Source organism: Microcaecilia unicolor, chromosome 1, assembly GCF_901765095.1.
Source record: "Microcaecilia unicolor chromosome 1, aMicUni1.1, whole genome shotgun sequence".
In the NCBI taxonomy this organism is placed as follows: Eukaryota; Metazoa; Chordata; class Amphibia; order Gymnophiona; family Siphonopidae; genus Microcaecilia; species Microcaecilia unicolor.
Genome location: NC_044031.1, coordinates 349,721,027 through 349,734,549, shown reverse-complemented (window position 1 = coordinate 349,734,549; position 13,523 = coordinate 349,721,027). Strand labels below are relative to the sequence as shown.

The following is a 13,523-nucleotide window of genomic DNA, read 5'->3' as shown; positions in this document are numbered from 1 at the left end:
ACATTGAGCCTACAAATATGCGGGAAAATGTGGGATACAAATGCAACAAATAAATAAAATAGGACAGGAATTTCTTGACCCCTTTGTATGTCTTTTCAGCTTGTTGGATTGGAAAAGAATAAAAATCCAAAGTGACACCTGAAATATTTAAAGGTTTGAAAGAGGGAGTGTTGTAGTAGTAGTATTTATGCTATGCAAAAAAAAAAAAAAAAAGTCTTATCTAACAAAAACCAAAATTGTTTCCAAACCCTGAACTCTTTCCATCTTAATAATTTTTTTGCAGTGTTTTTGTCATGAATTTTGGTAGTAGTTTTGTAGTAGGTTTGCGGAAGTTTCACTATCATACACAGAAAAAGAAATCCAGCCCCCTCCCCCAATCTTATTCCTGCAATATCAAGGTAGGCGTGGTTGAAGTGTGGCCAAGCGGGGGTTGGGGCGGCCCGTTGCCCAGGGTAGCAGAGAGGAAGAAGAGAAGGAGAGGAAGAGCGGTTGACAACAGTCTGAGATCTGCTGTGATGCTACCTGTGCTGAGCCTCTGCACCGGGCTCTGCTCTGCTCTGTCCCGACCCGACGGCTGCACACCTGGTAGACTAACTATCACTCAACTTTAGAGCGATTAAATCTAGAGAATCTTGTATTTTACCTTTTCTACATTTGCTGCATTTATTTTGACTCTTGGGGATGTTAAGCTTATTCAAACACCAGGCACAGACAATCGTTTGTTTAAATCAGTATGAGTTGTAGATTTCTTGGTCGATTGGCTGATGCGAGAATGCCGTCCGATTGTTCTAAAGCTGTGTGTTGTGCATCTGTCTGCATGTTTACTGTTTAAATTGTACTGATGGCGGGGGTCGGTGCTGGACAGCGGATGTGTGCCTGGGCTCAGCATGTGGTTGTGATGGTATTTATTTACAAGGTCATGCTTGTATGCTTGCCATCTTTTTTATTATTCCCCTGCGGGAGGTGATCGTTGAGTCACCTCCTCTCTGCCTTTGCCTCCTTTAGTTTTGGAGATGGAACGATAAGATCCAAATAAAGAGTTAACAAGTTGTGTAGAAGGGCATCATGTGCCGACTGAAGTTAAATGGGAGCTCAGACACTCTCTGTGCTACAATACTTGAGGCCAGTTATATTGGTACAGTATAGAGGGTGAGGGGAAAAAAAAAAGTAACCCAGAGTTTTTTGCCGTTTTCCCTCAGCAACCGCACTTAAATTTAAACAATAAATTTTACATACTTATTTAGTCATTATACTTATGTATTACAATTAACAACATTTACATACCTTGAGCTATGTTGATATTACTGATATTTAGCGTTACTACCTAGTGATTTTTACACTTAAAAAATGTTCACGCTAAAACACAGTAAAATAACGTAATTAAAACAAAATTTAAAAAATATATCAGAATTCCACAGTCACTGTGAATGCTCCAGCCTCAGCTTTAACACAGGCTTTCAGTCACTTTGGGAAGTTCTTAACAGACTTCTTGATCTGTCTCTACTCTCTTCTGAAGTCACTTCACTGGCTCCCTATACTACTACTACTACTACTTAACATTTCTAGAGCGCTACTAGGGTACGCAGCGCTGTACAATTTAAACAAAGAGAGACAGTCCCTGCTCAAAGAGCTTACAATCTAACAGACAAGTGAAGGGTCGGTCCGATAGGGGCAGTCAAATTGAGGCAGTCTGGATTCACTGAACGGTAAGGGTTAGGTGCCGACGCAGCATTGAAGAGGTGGGCTTTAAGCAAAGACTTGAAGACGGGCAGGGAGGGGGCTTGGCGTAAGGGCTCAGGAAGGTTGTTCCAAGCATAGGGTGAGGCGAGGCAGAATGAGCGAGCCTGGAGTTGGCGGTGGTGGAGAAGCTCCTCTTATTAACCTATAAGTGCATTCACTCTGCTGCCCCTCACTACCTCTCCACCCTCCTCTCCTCCCTACACTCCTTCCCAGGAACTCCTTTCACTAGGCAAATCTCTCCTAATTGCACCCTTCTCCTCCATCGCTAACTCCAGACACCGTTCCTTTTATCTCGCCGCACCTTATGCCTTGAATAGACTTCCTGAGCCATACATCAAGCTCCATCCCTGGCCGCCTTCAAATCCGGGCTAAGGCCAACCTGTTTGATGCCTAATTCCTAACTTGTCACCTGCTCTTAACCTTATCTTGTCTTTCTCTCTTCAATAGTCCCTTTTCCCTATGTGTCCTATCTGTCTGTCTCGTAACCTTATCTTGTCTTCCTCTCTTCAATAGTCCCTTTTCCCTATCAGGCTTATTTCGAAAGTGATCGCCGGCCATTTCCCGACATAAATCGGGAGATGGCCGCGATCTCTCAAAAGCGGCGAAATCAGTATAATCGAAAGCGGCTTTTTTTGACAGCATCGCCACTTTCCCCGTCGCCTCGCTGGCGAAAGTTCATGGGGCATGTCGGCAGCGTAGCGAAGGCGGGACATGGGCAGGCATGGGCGTGGCTACCATATGGCCGGCTTTTGCGGATAATGGGGAAAAAAAAGCAGCGTTCATCAGTATTTCGCCGGGTTTACTTGGTCCTTTTATTTTCACGACGAAGCCTAAAAAAGGTGCCCCAACTGACCAGATGACCACCGGAGTCCCCCAGTGTCACCAACCCCCTCCCACAATAAAAAAATAAAATCAAAACCTTTTTTTCCATATCATCATGCTGATCAATCCATAAGACTGGTGGGTTGTGTCCATCTACCAGCAGGTGGAGATAGAGAGCAATCCTTTTGCCTCCCTATATGTGGTCATGTGCTGCCGGAAACTCCTCAGTATGTTCTCTATCTCAGCAGGTGGTGGTCACACACAGCAGCAGCTCTGGCTAGGCCTCCAAGCCTAATCTTTAGGTTTTGTTGAGTGCCTGGGGTTGAAGGCTCTTCTTGAGCAAGTGCAAACTGGTGGCGCCAGGTCCCTCCTTTTCTCCCCCCTCCCGCTGGCTCCGTTAAAAAAAAAAAAAAAAAAAATTGTAGACGTCCTTAAAGGCGTTTATTTCGACGTTTATTTAAACGTTTATTGCAGCTACTCACTGGGACACCAGGTCGTTACAGCTCGGAGCGAGAAGCAGGTAATTTTTACCTTTTTATAGCGGGCAGGGGGTTCCCCCGATTGATCTCCACGTGGCCTATGGCGTCGGAGGGCGAGGGCGCAAAGAATCGCTCCCCGGACCGCGTGTGCGCTCCTAGCAGGGATGCGGGGGTATTAAAGTCTGATTCGCCCTTGTTGGGTGTCAGTTCGGAGGCCGGTCAGTGTCCCGGGTCTTCCTCCGGTGCGGCGGTTTTTCCCGCCATAAATGCCCATCCCCCCGCTGCTCGCCTCCGCCATCTTGGCCGGCCACTCTGCTCGGACGGCTTCTTCTTGGCCGCCCTTGAGCTGGGAGACGTTCATGCCATGGCCGCCCTTGATTTGGGCAACAGCAAAAAAGCGGCTAAAGTTAAGCGCCGTTCTTCCCGCGCGGCTCCTTCGCGGAGTGTCGCGCCGGACGCCATCTTGGATGCGCATGTTTTCTCCCCCGCTCTTACGAGCGCCGGTTGAGGGTGCGTCTAGGGCTGTGGCCCAGGCTGCTGAAGTGCACAGTCTGGGGGGTTTCTCCCCCGAGTTATTTTGCTGCTGCATCAGGCCTTCCTTATGCAGAACGCTGCCCCTTCTCCCTTGTCCGATAAAGGGGTTGAGGCCCCCGGAAGTAAAACGCCCTCGGATGGATTCCCAGGCCTTAGAGGACGCTGTTTCCTCTGATGTAGATGAGGGCAGCGTATCTGAGTTCTCCCAACGGTCCTTTGGGGATTCCTTGGAGGAGACGGATTCCCGCTCGGATGGAGCGGATGACCCCTCTGCAGCACGGATCTTTCGCTCAGAGGATTTGCCCAACCTGTTAATGCAGGCCATGAGCATTTTAAAGATTTCCTCTCCGGAGGACGTCTCTCCCTCAGCCCCTGTTGGCTCCGCCATTATGCTGGGGACGAAGCGCCCGCCTAGAACCTTCCACGTGCATGATGCCATGCACACCTTAATTTCGGCTCAATGGGATGTCCCGGAAGCGAGCCTCAAAGTGGCTAGGGCTATGTCCCGCCTCTATCCTTTGCCTGAAAGTGAACGTGAGGCCTTTCTTTGGCCTACCGTGGATTCTTTAATCACTGCGGTGACTAAGAAAACGGCGTTGCCGGTGGAAGGTGGCACGGCCCTAAAGGACGCACAAGACAGAAGATTGGAGGCGGCCTTAAGGTCGTCCTTCGAGGCGGCTGCCTTAAGTTTGCAGGCCTCAGTTTGTGGCTCCTACGTGGCCAGGGCGTGCCTGACGATTGTGCAGCGGGCTTCCCCCTCGGATCCTTCCTTGAGGGCTGATTGGCCGGCCCTGTAATCGGGCTTGGCTTATTTGGCAGACTTACTGTATGATGTCTTGAGAGCCTCGGCTAAAGGTATGGCTCAGACAGTCTCTGCGCGGCAGTGGCTTTGGCTGAAACATTGGTCTGCGGACCACGCCTCTAAGTCCCGCCTGGCTAAGTTGCCTTTTAAAGGCAAGCTGCTCTTTGGGGTCGAGCTGAACAAAATTGTGACCGATCTCGGCACGTCTAATGGCAAGAGGTTACCAGAGGTCAGGGCTCGGGCCAGTGCTCACCCCGGTATCTCCAGAGGACGGTTTCAGGAAGCCCGTCGGTACCGGCCCGGCAAGTCGGGCTCCTCTGCCCCCTCTTCCTTCAAGAGGAACTTCTCCCCCAAGCAGCATTCCTTTCGCAGAGACCGCCGTCCCGGAGGTGCGCCCTCCGGTCCTCCCCCAGGGTCTCGTACCCAATGACGGGGTCCTGGTCCATGGCCCAGTGCAAATTGGAGGACGCCTGTCCTCGTTTCTGGGCGAGTGGACCAGGGTAACGTCAGACGCTTGGGTGCTGGAAGTCATCAGAGACGGCTACAAGCTAGAGTTCTGCCGACCCTTAAGAGACGGGTTTGTACTCTCTCCCTGCAAGTCTCCGGTCAAAGCTGTGGCAGTGCAGCAGACCTTGGACAATCTGATCCGCCTGGGTGCGGTCGTTCCGGTGCCAGAAAATCAGCTTGGTAAGGGACGTTACTCCATTTACTTTGTGGTACCAAAGAAAGGAGGTTCTGTACGGCCTATCCTCGACCTCAAAGGGGTCAATCGGGCCTTGAAAGTTCGGCACTTTCGCATGGAGACCCTCTGCTCTGTTATAGCGGCAGTGAAGGCAGGGGAGTTCCTGGCATCCTTGGACATCAAGGAAGCGTACTTGCATATTCCCATCTGGCCTCCTCATCAACGCTTTCTGCGTTTTGCAGTCCTGGGCCGACACTTTCAGTTCAGAGCCCTCCCGTTCGGGTTGGCTACTGCTCCGCGGACCTTCTCCTAAGTAATGGTGGTCATCGCGGCCTTCCTGAGAAAGGAAGGAGTACAAGTCCATCCTTATCTGGACGACTGGTTGATCCGAGCCCCCTCTTATGCAGAGTGCGGCAAAGCTGTGGACCGGGTGATTGCTCTTTTGAGCTCCCTGGGGTGGATCATCAACTGGGAGAAAAGCCAGCTGCGCCCGACTCAGTCCCTGGAGTATCTGGGAGTTCGATTCGACACCCAATTAGGCAGACTGTTCCTGCCGGACAATCAGATTGTCAAACTTCAGGCTCAGGTGGACCAGTTCCTAGTAGCCTCTCCGCTCCGGGCTTGGGACTATGTGCAGCTGTTGGGCTCTATGACGGCCACGATGGAAGTAGTGCCCTGGGCCAGGGCTCATACGAGACCACTACAACACTCTCTGCTGCAGCGCTGGACTCCGGTGTCGGAGGATTATGCTGTGCGCCTTCCCTTGGACCAGCAGTGCGCAAGGCGCTGAGCTGGTGGCTGCAGACAGACAAGTTGTCTGCAGGGATGCCTCTTGTGACCCCGGAGTGGATTGTCGTCACGACGGACGCCTCTTTGACGGGCTGGGGAGCCCATTGCTTGGGAAGGACAGCGCAGGGGCTCTGGTCTCCTGCAGAGGCAAAGTGGTCTATCAACCTCCTGGAACTCAGAGCCATTCGGTTGGCGCTTTTGGAGTTCCTCCCGGTACTGGCGTTGAAGCCGGTACGGGTCCTGTCGGACAATGCCACGGCTGTGGCCTTTGTCATCCGCCAGGGAGGTACCAAGAGCGCCCCTCTAGCCAAGGAGGCCATGAATCTATGCCAGTGGGCGGAAGCGAACCTGGAACAGCTGTCAGCGGCCCACATTGCCGGAGTCATGAATGTCAAGGCGGACTTTCTCAGTCGCCATACCTTGGATCCCGGAGAGTGGCAGCTATCTGCTCAGGCGTTCTTGGACATCACGAAGCGCTGGGGCCAGCCGAGCCTAGATCTGATGGCGTCATCGGCCAATTGCCAAGTGCCGCGCTTTTTCAGCAGAGGACTGGACCCTCGATCCCTGGGAGTAGATGCTCTTCTCCAACAGTGGCCGACACAGGAGCTTCTCTATGTGTTCCCGGCCCTGGCCCTTGTTGGGCAGGGTGCTAGGACCGGGTGGCAAAGCATCCGGGCCGGATAATCCTGGTGGGTCCGGACTGGCCCAGACGTCCCTGGTATGCGGACTTGATCAGGCTCTCAGTGGACGATCCTCTGCGGCTGCCAGTGGAGCAGGGCCTGTTGCATCAGGGTCCCGTGGTGATGGAGGATCCCTCCCCCTTTGGTCTTACGGCCTGGCTATTGAGTGGCAGCGTCTGAGAAAGAAGGGCTTCTCAGACAAGGTCATCGCCACTATGCTAAGAGCGAGGAAGCGCTCTACTTCTACTGCTTACGCCAGGGTTTGGCGTACCTTTGCAGCATGGTGTGAAGCAGGCTCACTTTCTCCCTTCACTGCTCCAATTTCTTCAGTGTTGGCGTTCCTGCAAGAAGGTCTGGAGAAAGGCCTGTCGCTCAGTTCCCTTAAAGTCCAGGTAGCGGCTCTGGCTTGCTTCAGGGGCTGCCTGAAGGGCGCTTCCCTGGCTTCGCAGCCAGATGTGGTGCGCTTTCTCAAGGGAGTTAATCACCTGCGCCCTCCTCTGCACTCAGTGGTGCCTGCGTGGAATCTCAACCTGGTGCTAAGAGCCTTGCAGAAGCCGCCTTTTGAACCCTTGTCGAGGGCATCTCTGAAAGACCTGACGTTGAAAGCAGTCTTTTTGGTGGCTATCACTTCAGCCAGAAGAGTTTCCGAGCTCCAGGCGCTATCATGTCGAGAGCCCTTTCTGCAGTTCACTGAGGCAGGAGTGTCTATTCGCACAGTGCCTTCCTTCCTGCCCAAGGTTGTTTCTCGCTTCCATGTGAATCAGCAGCTCTGTCTCCCTTCCTTTCGTAGGGAGGACTACCCAGAGGAATACTCTGCTCTCAAATATCTGGATGTGAGACGAGTCATCATCAGATACTTGGAAGTAACCAATGATTTCCGGAAGTCGGATCATCTGTTTGTCCTGTTTGCAGGTCCTCGTAAGGGTCTGCAGGCTGCTAAGCCTACAGTGGCAAGATGGGTCAAGGAAGCCATTGCAGCGGCTTATGTGGCAGCGGGGAAGGTGCCGCCTATCCAGCTGAAGGCTCACTCCACTAGAGCTCAGGCGGCCTCGATGGTACATCCCACCAGTCTATGGATTGATCAGCATGATGATATGGAAGGTAAAATTATGTATCATACCTGATAATTTTCTTTCCATTAATCATAGCTGATCAATCCATAGCCCCTCCCAGATATCTGTATTGTTTATATTCTGGTTGCATTTCAGGTTCAAGTTTAGTCTTCAGTTCCTGTTCAGGAGGACTTCGTGTTCAAGTTTTCAATGGATTCTTCAAGAGTTGAGACGAATTGGTGTTACAGTGAGCTGCTGCATTCCTCTCCCCTCCGTTTTACGGGGCTGGATTGAGACTTAAATTCTGCCGGCGCTACCTCCCGCTTCGTGCGGCAGTAGGGCAGCTTTGTACCCCTCCCGCTTCGGCGGTGTTAGGGTCAGTCAGCTCCTCCCACGGTTGCGGTTGTAGGATAAGCTAGATCCCCCCGCATCGGCGGGTGTGGTGTCCCTCCCCCGCTCCGCGGGGATGAGCTGGACGGATTCCCCTCCCCCACTTGTGTGGGGATGAGCTGGGTTAATTCCCCTCCCCCGTTTCGGCGGTGGTGAGCTGGGCAGAGTGTCCCTTTGTGGGTGTAATTCTCTAAGTGCTGAGTCCTGCGGATGGAGCTTGGATATCGACATACTGAGGAGTTTCCGGCAGCACATGACCACATATAGGGAGGCAAAAGGATTGCTCTCTATCTCCACCTGCTGGTAGATGGACACAACCCACCAGTCTATGGATTGATCAGCTATGATTAATGGAAAGAAAATTATCAGGTATGATACATAATTTTACCTTTACCAGCCTGTATGCCAGCCTCAAATGTCATACCCAGCTCCCTGACAGCAGTATGCAAGTCCCTGGAGCAGTTTTTAATGGGTGCAGTGCACTTCAGGCAGGCAGACCCAGGTCCATCCATGCCCCCCCCCTACCTGTTACACTTGTGGTGGTAAATGTTAAGCCCTCCAAACCCACCCAAAACCCACTCTACCCACATGTAGGTGCCCCCCCTTCACCCATTTGGGCTATGGTAATGGTGTAGAGTTGTGGGGAGTGGGTTTGGGGGGATTTGGGGAGCTGAGCACCCAAGGTAAGGGAGCTATGCATCTGGGAGCTATTTGTGTATTTTTTAAACATTTTTAGAAGTGCCCCCTAGGGTGCCCGGTTGGTGTCCTGGCATTTCAGGGGGACCAGTGCACTACAAATGCTGGCTTCTCCCATTACCAAATGCCTTGGATTTCGCTGGGTTTGAGATGGCTGGTATTTTTTTTCCATTATTGCTGAAAAACAAAACCGGCGATCTCAAACCTGGCAAACTCTGGCATTTGGCCAGGCTAAACCGTATTATCGGAAAAAAAGATGGCCGGCCATCTTTTTTGATAATACGGTTCTGGCCAGCTGTTGCGCCACTGCCAAAATAGATCGCCGGCGAACTATTTCACTGGCGACGTTCGATTATGCCCCTGCATGTGTCCTATCTGTCTGTCCTACCCTTATCCCTTATTTGTCCTGTCTGTCTGTCCTGATTTAGATTGTAAGCTCTTTTGAGCAGGGACTGTCTTTTCTTCATATGCAGTTGTGAAGCACTGCATACGACTGGTAGCGCTATAGAAATGATTAGTAGTAGTAGTCCCTGATCTTATGCAGCTCTTCCTTGAATTAAGCTATTGTTTGTGGCTTTGGGTGGAGCTTGTGATAGGCCTCCAACATTGCTCCCCAGACAAAAGTCTACATCACTGTGTCATCGTTAATCGTAAGCTGGTACCCTTATTTTGGGTTTTTTTAATTTTTATTTTTTTTACAAATAATGGTAGTGTTATAGTGCAAACATTTTTGAACTAAAAAATTGCTGGGTGGTCACGCTAAAAAGTCTGTAACATTGCAATGTTTAAAGCAGGGGCGTAGCCAGTCGTCCAATTTTGGGGATGCCCAGGAGTGGACTGAGGGGCTCCGTATTCCTCTTGAGTCATTCCGTGTCAAGTGGACCAATTTTAAAGGTCGTCCCCACCTCACCATCTCAGATTTTGATGAAATTTGGTACATAGTTTCTTTATGATAAAAAACTAAGCTGTGCAAAACTTTAGTTCAAAAGACTAAAAATTGGAGGTTCTAGGGGACCTCAAGTAAAGGGTTGCAAAATGTCGCCTGAGCAAAAATGACATTTTGGGCCAACTTCCAGAAGCTGTAAAACTGGAAGTCTTAGTAGTACAAGGGGGATATTTGGAGAACCTGCACTACTTTTAGGGCTTAATGAACTGGCAAAACCCCATGTTCCTAGTCCTCTTACTTTTTGAATGGTTTAGGCTCAAACTTTGCCAAAAAACCGGCAAAAGTCAATTTACAGCGATGTTGAGGCTGCTGTAGTTTCTAAACTAGTTGGCCTTTCAGGTTTATTTTTGGTAGGTGTACTAAATGCACGGCTGTAATGAGGCATTCCAATTTGCAGCACTTTTCTTCAAGTGGTTGAAAAATTATAAGCGTTCAAAGTTGGTATAAAAAGCATTTTTGCCCATTTTGGGCTATCTTTGATGCCCTTGATCTCCAGTGGGACAGCTTCAGTATTCTTTCTTTTAGCACCATTAGAAAGAGCAGATTTCCTTTTATCAGAATATGTAGTTTTCAATTTGGAGTCTCTCCATATAAGGATTGCAAAAAAAGTGTTTTTTGGCCAGTATTGTTGAATGATAGATGAAACAGATATAGGGCCCATCGATGTTTCTAATTGCTGTATAAGTCACTCAGTTGCTTTAAGCATGTGTTGGTCCATGGTGGCTACGCCACTACCAATTCAGTAGGAAGTGGCAACCTCATCGCCAAGAGGTCACGCCCGATAGCCAGGCAAGTCCAGCCACTTGGCACAGGTTCCCAAGCCTGAAGGTGGGCATCTTACTTGAGGTTCCCAAGCCTCATTTGGTTGTCTTTGCCTAGTTTCTCAAGCCTAATGGGGGTGTCTTAATGGTTCCCAAGTAAAACCTCAGTGCTGAAGTGACAAGAATTTTTCACTGATAAGTTTCACTGCTGTTTCTGGAAATGTATACTGTCGTCCAAGTGCTGTAGTTGCTGGTACTGGAAGAACTGCTAGAATATGCTGTTCAGAAATCCAACAAGTATCTCTTCTGCTAGGCCAATGAAATGATCGTGCAGGCCCGCATGGATGCATAAAGTTGACCAAGGCATCATGTTCTTCAAATGATGTGTCACAGACATTGCCAATCCACCATTTGTTGTCATAAACACAGGCAACATACTGCCCAGGCTGAAGTTGAGACACATTTATGCCAGGTACACTCACTGGGTCATCTGACTGACAAAGTTTGACAACAAATGAGGAGGAATCATTTGACACTCTACTGACTGAAATTTGGTTCAAGTCAATGGGAATAAACTGGTGATTTTCACGAGTTCCAGCAACTGTGGAAGCTTTACTGAATCTTTCCTCTTGTGTAGATCTTGAAGATTCAATTTCATCCTTGGAAACAAAAATGAACTTGATTTTATTTATTTTTTGATCACAAAATTCAAACAAGCCTTGTGCTGTGAGAATTTGGCTATTTTTAGGTCGTTGCAAACTAGCCTGAGCAGCTAGTCGCTTTGTTGTACCACCTATGGTATCACATGGTGACTTGCCATGGCTTGTGCCAAAGAAATACCACTGTGCACTTATTCCAAATTCTGTTTGATGATAGCACAAGTTGGCAAAGTTTTTGAAGTTCTTGTATTGTGCAGCTGAGCCATCACTAAAGTATGTTACATATTTTATTTCTCCAATTTTGCTTTTCAAGAACGCGATTAATTTTTCCAAGAATGCATGTACAGCAACTGCATCATGCCGCAAGCTGTCACTTATTATGCAAACACTTATGCACTGAATTTCACTTGAAGCATCACGGAAGTACACAACAAATGGATGCAGTGTAGCTTGACTGTTTTCCCAGTGGAAACCTTGAACAGCATCTTGGACAATAAAGGAGTAGTTTTCAGCAAAGTCCAAGAGAACAACAATTTCACAAGGATTTAGGTTTTCTTTAACAGTTTTTAAGTATTGTGTCTGATGTTTGGAAATGTAATGGTGAATTGACAGGTTTGAAACTTTCAATGCAAGCTCAGATACAAAATCATCAACATACATCTGTTTGGTCTCCAGTGTGGTGCGATCTGTATGAACCCACTGCTTAAACTCGATTGTTTCACCTGGGTCAGCATCACTGAACACTTCTGTCGGGTAATTTTCAAGCACATCTTTACCTGGACATATTTCACACCTGTGAAGCATGCATTCTTTGCATTCCAAATTGCACACAGTTTTAGCCATCAGTGCTTTGTAATCTTCGTTCAGCAGATGGCTTCCAGCAAGCATAAGCTTCACATTTTGATGAATGACACAAACACACACTGAATGCATACCAGATGAGCCAACAGTGACACACCATTTTGGCCTTAGCTCACAAAATTTGGAAAAACCCACTTCTGGCCCATTTCGAGTATGATATGCAACATACATTTCTTTTAGATTGCTAAGCAGCAAGCGTTTTTGCATTTGAATTTTTTCAGTGCCAGTTCTGACAGAGACAAAATCTTTTTTCCCTGGGCACCGTCTACTGAATTCATCATCTTCAAAAAAGCCAATAATTTTTTTTTTTTTGTTTCTTCTGGTAAAACTTTACTTTTCTTCTTGTCTGGTTTTGCCAGAATTCCACAAACTAATTTCAGATTTCTTGCTTTTTTAACCATTCTAGTTGAAACCATGAATTCTGAGGCAGTTCTTTCAATAGACCAGCTGTTTGGTGCTAAAGTTAGTATTTGCAGTTTTTCTGCATGATTTGCTGAAACTTGGACTTTGTTTTTCAACTCGTTTAGCAGGTCATCATAATCAGAACATTTGTCACATTTCTCACTGGTAGAAGGTTGAGTTTCAAACTCATTTAGGTCTAAGCCACCAGCAACTGCAAGATGATGACTCAAAGTATTTTGCACTCGCCTGATTTTGCGCTTGGTGTAGCCTCGTACATCACGCTTGCTGAGTTTTTTGAACTTTAATGGAGAAATACCAAGAGATGTCAAACTTGTGTTCAACTTGCCAGAAATGTCACTGTGTTCATCATCTGCTGTTGTTGATGATGATAAAGAATCAGCAGCTCTGTTACTGACGTCTGTTCGACAAGATGGACATAGTTTCTGACCCGGCACAAATATTTTGCTTGTTAAGGCCTTTAGCTGGGCTGCTAGTGTGTCATCCAGCACTCTTAAGCCCCTTTTTGCATTATGACCACCTTTGGAAAATGGGTTACAGCAGGTTCTTTGCAAAAATTCAAACTTTTTCAACAGTAAGGATTCATGATGAAGGCAAATAGTTGATCCAGCATCAAAAAGTTGACCAGAACGCTCTTGTAACAACTTCTGTTGATCAGGCAGAAGCTCTTCAATTAATTTCAAACCTTTATTTTTATTATATGTCAGTAAATGACACTCTGATGTACTTGAACAGCCAACTGAGCAAAGTGGAAATTCATCTAATCTTTCTGGATCCATTGATGACCATTAGCATCAGTTCAACAAACGCATTTATTCTTGCAATCAGGTTTTCAATGGGTAAAATTTTACTTCAGTCTAAAGTGATTAATATCTTCATTTGTGGCATTTAATTCAATATAAATGAGCCTGTCGGTGCAGGTGCGAGTTTTTTCAACAAGAAGTATGTATACAATGGTTTCCACCCTGTTTTTTAGTTTACTTGAACAGTTTTATAACGTAATGTTTATTCTTATCATAGTTATAATTGTTAATAGGATCATGTATGTTGTGGGAGGGGAGGGTAAGGGAGGGGATGGGAGGGGGGACTGGAGACAGGGACGAGAGAGGGGGGGACTGGAGATAGGGACGAGAGAGGGGGGGGGAGACTAGTGAGAGGGGATAAATAAAATCTAGAACATAATCTAATTTATGAATGTGATGAAGGCAAT

At 47.9% G+C, this 13,523-nt stretch overlaps 1 protein-coding gene across 1 annotated transcript in view; it reads left to right on the top strand.

Moving 5' to 3' along the window:
- The first annotated feature begins 516 nt into the window (after nucleotides 1-516).
- Nucleotides 517-13,523, top strand: part of LOC115474082 (polycystic kidney disease protein 1-like 1) — an 868,156-nt gene continuing 855,149 nt past the window's right edge. Inside the window, exon 1 of the mRNA XM_030209405.1 lies at nucleotides 517-585. The gene's annotated coding sequence lies outside the window, so the exon portion shown is untranslated. The remainder of the gene's footprint in view (nucleotides 586-13,523) is intronic.